We start from the raw sequence: 7823 nt of genomic DNA, 5'->3' as shown, positions 1-7823 counted from the left end.
TGAAACCGGTTGTTCCAAACTATTGTTATCTACGATTTATTTTAAGATTTCTCTCAAATCAAAGATTACTGTAAACTCATAAACTATGTAACTGTTCATCATATATTCAATAATTCTATTAAAAAAGTAAAGGCATTCCAAATTTGTTTTGACTTTGGTAGATATCTAAACCCAAAAGGAAGTGAAAATCCCGTCGTAGGGGAGACCCCAGTGCCATCCTGATCACTCTTATCGTATAACCGTACTGCAAAAATCCGTAGTTCTCATAATTCTTCCATTTTACAACTACATTTTGTTTTTTATTCATCCAAATATAAATAAATATTAATTTTATGTATGTTAAGTACCATAACCGTAACAATTATTGGTGCCTAACACGAGTCGGAAGTCACTACCAAAAATTATAAGCCATCCTCAAGAATAACATCGCACGACTGGCTTATTAGAGGAAATATGCAAATATACTGTTGGATATTAACAGAAAATATATAATGTTCTAAGTCCTTGAAAAGCGGTGATATTTAGAAATACCCTCATTCAGTTGATGACGTGGACTTTCTGCTCGGTGAACATTATTATTATCAAAGAAAGAAACTCTGACTGTGTCTCTTGTACCTTAGGTGCTTTATGTGCAACAGAGATCGGGGTGAATAGTGCAAAATAACAAATGAATATACCAGTTTCTATCGAGAATCAGTGTATTATAGTCACTTCTTCTATTCAGTAGGAGATAAATATTAGTTTATCTTTGTCATATTAAGTGAAAAACTACTAAATTATTACAGTAATAGTTACTTTGTATTTTTACAGTTACAAGTACGACTGCGGCTTTTAAAGAACTGTTGTAATAAAATCGATGTAGCAAGTTCGAATAATTTTCACCGAATATTAATAGTCAGCAAGAATTGTTATAACTTATATAACCGTTTAAAAATGGTTATAACTTTTTAATTATCTCATTTCTCACGTAAACTCATTGTCTTTTTCCAGTTAGAGATCAGAAAACAGTAATTTCCATACAATTGAATATCTTATAAATCAAAATAGTTTTATCGTAAAATATTTACACTGTAAAATATATCTAAGGACGTAAAGTTTTGTGAAATATACTTCATATGTAAAGAGTACTTTCACATTTAAATGCATGGGTTAAAATACATAGAAAATATTTGAAAAATTGACTAAAATAATTAATTCAAATTAGGAAAAAAGCGGGAGAAGCGTCATTAATTTTTAATTTAATATCGAACAGGTAAAATGTGAACTTCGTTTTATTAAGTTGAAGGGGAATAAGCGAGCACTGATGCATACTTATCCTTTAGTTTAGTTTTATTTTAATCTTTATATAATTGTTATCTGTCTTACATGATAATCTGCAATAATTTACGTTATATCTGGTATTTTGGCTGATAACTTATTAGTCCGCATATGGTGTGTATGTATTTATTTTGTAGTACAGTCTTGTTCCGTTTATTAAATCTGTCATTAAAGAGCTGTAAAGTTTACTTTTGAGGTTCGAAGAACTGGCAATCCGATAATCCTAGATGCAATATTTTATCGTACGGGTTTACAATTTTTTAACAATTACTGATAAAGTAATAGAGTTTAATCATTATATAAGTTTATCTACAGATAAAGTAAATTACGTACAAATTTAAAATTTACGCTGCATCTCGTTCACAGAAAAATAAGGATTTTGTTTGAAAAATTATTGTTTATTTTATTGACTTGTAAAAATAAGAATCTTAAAAGCAGAAAAATTAATCATTTAATGAAATAATACTACATATTAAACTATTTTATATTTTCCTTTATTAATTTTGTTTTTTCCGCTGATAAAACATGATGTATGGAGTAATAAATATGTAAATCATTATAACGTATTGTAACAATAAAGATATTAAAAAGTTGAAATAATTCAATGCATCATTAATTTAAAAAAAAAGTGAATGTAAGATAAAATACAGGAGAAAGTAATTTATTGAGAATGAAAAAATGTAATGAAACATTCACTCTCTACTTTAGATTTGAAAAAAATTGAGTACTGTATTAAGAAAACTGAATGTTAGAAAGTTTAAATTAAAAAAATCATTTAAGCATGACAAAAAATGTTTCGTATCGTTGAAATTCTACTTTTCCCATTCTGAAATCAATATTGGACTAATTTTTTAAGGTATTATAATTTTGATAGTATTAAATTAGCAATCTATTCCTGTTTCCTGTTACGCGCACGCTCACTCCCTCCCTCACACACACACACGCGCGCGCGCGCGCGCGCACAAAACCTAATATAATTGAATAAATTCTATCTGTAGTATTTCTTTATGATTTATGCAATATAAGATAAAAAAATTAAATCCTTGGACCATTTTCATGGCTCTGATTAAAATTGTTTGGTTAAATTATTTTTTATATTATTTTCTTTTTTTTCGGTTGTTACATCAGTAATTATCCTTGAGCGTGTGCTTCTGGGATTAAGAACTCATCTTACTGTACAACAAATTTATTAAAAAAAAAAAAAAATTAAATTAACAATTTGTAGAAAATCAATCAATTTAATCACAACTACAAGATAAACTAGAAACAACTTCGGTTAAACGAGAAGTCGAGGCATTCATACTACTAAAAAATAATTGGTAACTTACAGAGGTTAAAGTAAAGAGAGATTTAAATTGTGTAAATAATAAATCTTAATTAAATAAATTAACTTTATATAATAAATTAGTAGTGCAGTTATAAATATTAGTTTTAAAACAAACGGTATAAAAATAAATTAAAGAAAAGGAAACAATAAATGCAAATATCCTACCACAAAAAATACAAATTCAGCTAAAATATATCTACAGAATTAACCAAAATAAAAAAAAAAAATAAAAATTTATGTAAAATGAATAAAACCACCAATATGTAAAACCAAATTTACATCAAAGCAAATTTTATAAAGTGATGGATCATTGACGAAAGGCAGATGGGCTCACAGACTGAACCCGAACCTCAAGTGATGTTTGAATCGCAAGCACGGGAAATTGGGGTACGAGTTGATCCAGTTCTTTACCGGTCACTGGTGCTTCAAAACATAAAAAATAAATAAGCTCGGACGCTGAGACTCTCTCCGAAATGCGACTATTGCGGTGAGGAGGACACAGCAGATCACACGGTGTTCGTGCGCGATCGATTCCTGCAGCATATAGAAGCATACTAGAGGAAATTCGACATGCTTTCACCTGATAACATCATAGGGACTATGCTGCGTACCCCATATTTAGGTACGCAGCATACTCCGAAGAGATAACTAAATCAAATGTTAAAATACGTATACAGTCATGACTGTTTGCATGTTGACAGTTTATGTAAGGCATTCTCAGTATACTGTACACTTTAAAAGTTAATTTTTACTTTTGACTTAATTATATTATTTTAACGCCTGATGATGGTTTGAAAAATCGAAAGATCTCGAGGACTTAACACTATTTGCTGGTAAGGTGGATAACATCACTTATTAATTATTTTACAAACATATAAGCTGGCAGAAATTAATGTCAATAGAACTCAGTTGTTCTCATCCGAGTCCTTACTGTTCCCTTTTTTCGATTGGTTTTTCGAACTTCCACCGCTGCAATTACGTGTAAGTGGCGACTTGAAGTTAATTGATCGGCATCAGTTACTTATCACCAATCAGCAAAAATTATTCTGATAAAACATTGTTAATATTTTGAAAACGAAGGTGATGTTAAAATAAATAATTAAAATAAACTTCGGTTTTTTCCTCTTTGCATCTTATCTTCCTCGTTAAAATATGTGTAGAAATATGTCTGAGGCCATAAAAATAATTTTTTAAATGTTCATTTTCTAATTTCTCGGTATTCTGGCCGACATGTTTATCCGTTTTGAATTTCGATAACCGGATCGATTATGACTATTACTTTGCTTACCGCTCTGTGTTATGATGATCGGGAGACTATCATTAATTACAACAAGAAATCAGTAAAAAAACCCCAAGAAATTCAATGTTACCACTTTCAATCGTATCTATTATTCTCTCGGAAAATTCCTGTGCAAAATATTCTAGAAAAAGTCAACAAAAATAATAATGAATATAACATGTACTTCTGTTTATTCATATACTTCAGTTAAAACTCATATTAGAGTACTCTTGCAACGGACCTATAATTGTTAACTTATTTTGAAACGAGGTCTGTGCATTAATGCAAGAAAAAAAAATTCCAGAGTCTAAGTAGGTTACTATAGTAAGTTACTAATTTTATCCAAAGCATTAAAACAAATTGTATGCTGACTGGCTATATAAGCGCTTTGATGCAAATTTACGTTCTATGAACATGTTCCACTCATTCATAGGTAATGCAAGAAACAAATGCAAACTAAATTGTTATTTTGCAGTTTAGACACCCTTTTTCTAAAACAAGAAATACTTTGAGATACTTTGTTCATACATACATATGAACAAGTATCAAAAATCATATTTTCTATATAATTTTCATGAAAATATATTTGAAGCGAGCATAAAGAGTCATTGTTAAGAATGATTTAAGATATTACTGTACAATTAAACCTGAATAACGAAATTTGTATATAACAATAACAATTGTTGTATATAGTAAAATTTACTGTATAAACCCACACACATTCACTCGGTAAAATATATAAATTATAAAAAGCATATACAGAATTACATAAAGTTGTTGGCAGTGTTATTTTAATGCTTGCGGTAAATTCATTAATTGTCTGTAAAAGGTGAAAGGTTGCCTAATGCCCAACAATCCGGTTTGTTGTCTGTGGCCTTGTGCTGTCAAACCAAGTAACGGTACATTGAAAATGTGAAATGCAACACCATATTATCCTGCATAAAACATATTAAAGTCAATAACAACAAGGCTATATTAAAACGCTATCATAACAAAACAAAAAAGAAAAGAAAATAATAATAATAGCGTCAAATTCGATCGGTACGACTAACGTTGTTACGCTGCATTTAAACATGCAACACACAGATATGATACACACACACACACATACAAACACACGCACACAGACAAGCGAATAAGTAAACGTTCGATATACTGAGTAAACTGATTCCGAAAGCCTTGGAAAGATTAAAGGAGTGAAAATATGTACAAAGAATCAGAAAATTTAAAAACTTATGTAAGACCTGTTTTAAAAATCGACCTGGTCGATTGCTGGTCGGGCCTATTCCAAATCCAGTCAGTTAAAAATATTGTAAGTATAAAGAAGTTATTCTTATCTGGAACTGAATGCACGTTATTATCTTTGCGAGTTCGTATTTAAACAATGGAATTTTTCAGGACTAATTGGACTAACTATAAAAGGCTGCCAAAATGTACTTTGACTTACAGCCTCTTATGAAGGATCATCAAAGTCTCAAAAAAGTTTATTTGAACACCCCTCACGATCACTTCATCTTTTTTTTCTGAAAAGTGCTACAGTTGAAAGAAGTTAATAACGTCTGTTAAGTAGATTTAATGGCTATCTGAAGAAAACGCCTGAGGTATAAATGTTAGATTGGTATAACGTATACTATATCATTGGTGGAACCGGTTAGTGGAAAGACTTTCCTTCAGATTTTCGAGTAAGATGAGTGTTTCAATAAGGTACCGATGACCTTAAAGTAAAGGGCGGACGTATTGCTTTAAAATTTATCATATATTAAATGTTTTATAAGGTAATGCAACTTGTCCTGAATTGTTTTCTGTATTTCAACAGAGTACTTTTATATGGCTTCAAATTTCTTAAAATTAATATTTGGTGTTGTAGAATATTTCTTTAGCTATTTGTCATACGACTATACAAATTATAAAATTAAAAAAAAAGGAAAAAAAACTAGAACAGAAAAGGAAACTTAAAATTATTTACACGGGTTATATGTTCTTTTTCTTTTTGATATCTACATGAAAATATTTTTCATATTTTGTCCAATATCCTTGAATAGATTTGATCTGTAATGAACCTGGAGGAAGTTTTTTACCGTTCCATACAGTAAAGGAAATAATTTTAACGACGAATTGTTTATACAACACTGACGTATTCAATAATTCACTATTCTAACTCTTCGAATTTTAGAGAGGAACATTTTTTTATCTTTCTCCGTTATTTCATGATGCCCCATACCCAAAACGCAATTCTCGATACAAATATAATTTCATCTTATCTATGCAAAAGATAAAATCGTATAGAAAACTCTGCCGGGTTGTATAAGTTGGCAGTAAAATTAAAAAATACGGCTACTTTGCGATTGTAAATTCACAATTCTATGCTTGGAGTTCTAAACAAGCGCAAATTTTAGATATCCAAATTTGATTGTCTTACATTGGCCAAGTCTACTAATACCCTGATTACGGAAGTTCTAAAAGCCTGTAGTGTCATTTATCAGTTTGTGCGTTCATAAAATTGGCCACTGTTCTTGTCTGCCACACCTGGTCGGATTCCAGCGCGATTAAAGGAGTTTTCATTAGCATTCCTTAGCTTTATATTTTAATGAATTAATGGTTGTATGATATTCGTTATTTTTTATGTATTGGAGGATTAAAAAGCTTGATTTGTAAAATGCAATGTCCACTGTCGGAGTCGGATTTTATGTAGAAATTTAGTAACATTAAATTTATAATGATAATATGGAAAGTAACTTAATCCTGTGCTCTAAGTTATCTTATTTCGGGTAAAATCTCAATTTAAAGTATTTCGTTAGCATGTTGAATTGATAAGAAAAATCAGAAGTGGGCCTATGATTTATTTTAATATCGCTTTTGAAAAGGTATCATTAGACTATTTACTGATAAGGTTGAAGAACTATAGGGAACATCAGATAACATATTATTACATCAAATTAATTATATCAACTATATGATATTATTTTCAAGGATCCTACTTCGACTGTTTTAAAAAGAGCTAAAGTTTGATAAACTGAAATTTGAAATTATGATATTATAGGTGACTTTTATTAAAATATGTTTAATTTTGTATCAATTGTCTTAATTAAAAGAAAGTAAAGAGGTAAAAGTTAGTTGTAAGACTAATTATTCTAAGCAACATTTTTTTAATACTAGAGGTCGAGCCTATTCAACTATACCGCAAAGTGAGGTTAAAAAGAAGATAAAATCATAATAACTTGCAATGATGATTTAAAAATAGTTTTCCTTAAAACTTAGAAAAAATAAAACAAAAAACCTTTCTTAATATTGTAGGTGAAGAGAGCGTTTCCTTCATTTTTCAAAGTGATAACGGGAAGACACTTTAAGTCCGAATTTACTACTTTAGATGTCGATGTAAAATCGTTACTCTATTAAAAAAATCCATAACATCTAAAAAAAATATTAAAATAATTTATACATATTTACTTCGAATTTTTAATCCTAATTTGTAATTGTGGGGAGTTCCTCAAACCAGTCATTATTTTTTGTTGTTTTAAACAACCGAAGATAGATATTAAAACATATTTCGATCAAAAAAACTTCAACATTTGCTTCTCCTAATAACGGTTTTCAAAATTTGCTTTCAACGTACGTAACTGAATTTAATACAAGTAAAACTTGTAAACATTTTGTTAATACCTCTGGTTTCGATAAAATCGTTTAATATTTCTGCAGGATTTGCATATAAAATTATCTGAATGAAATAGTTTCACGATTTTAAAGAAAACATAACAATTTTTTTTTATCAACAAAGTATGAATTAAAATAAGGGGTTGTCCAGGTGAATAAATAAGTAGTTTTGGAATTAAAGGAATGCATTGTGGATGTTAGATTTATTTTTGTTTGATTATATTTTCGGGAGTCTTTATTTAATAGGCC

The sequence above is a fragment of the Lycorma delicatula genome, chromosome 2, assembly GCF_047948215.1.
Source record: "Lycorma delicatula isolate Av1 chromosome 2, ASM4794821v1, whole genome shotgun sequence".
Classification (NCBI taxonomy): Eukaryota; Metazoa; Arthropoda; class Insecta; order Hemiptera; family Fulgoridae; genus Lycorma; species Lycorma delicatula.
This window is presented reverse-complemented; position numbering follows the sequence as displayed.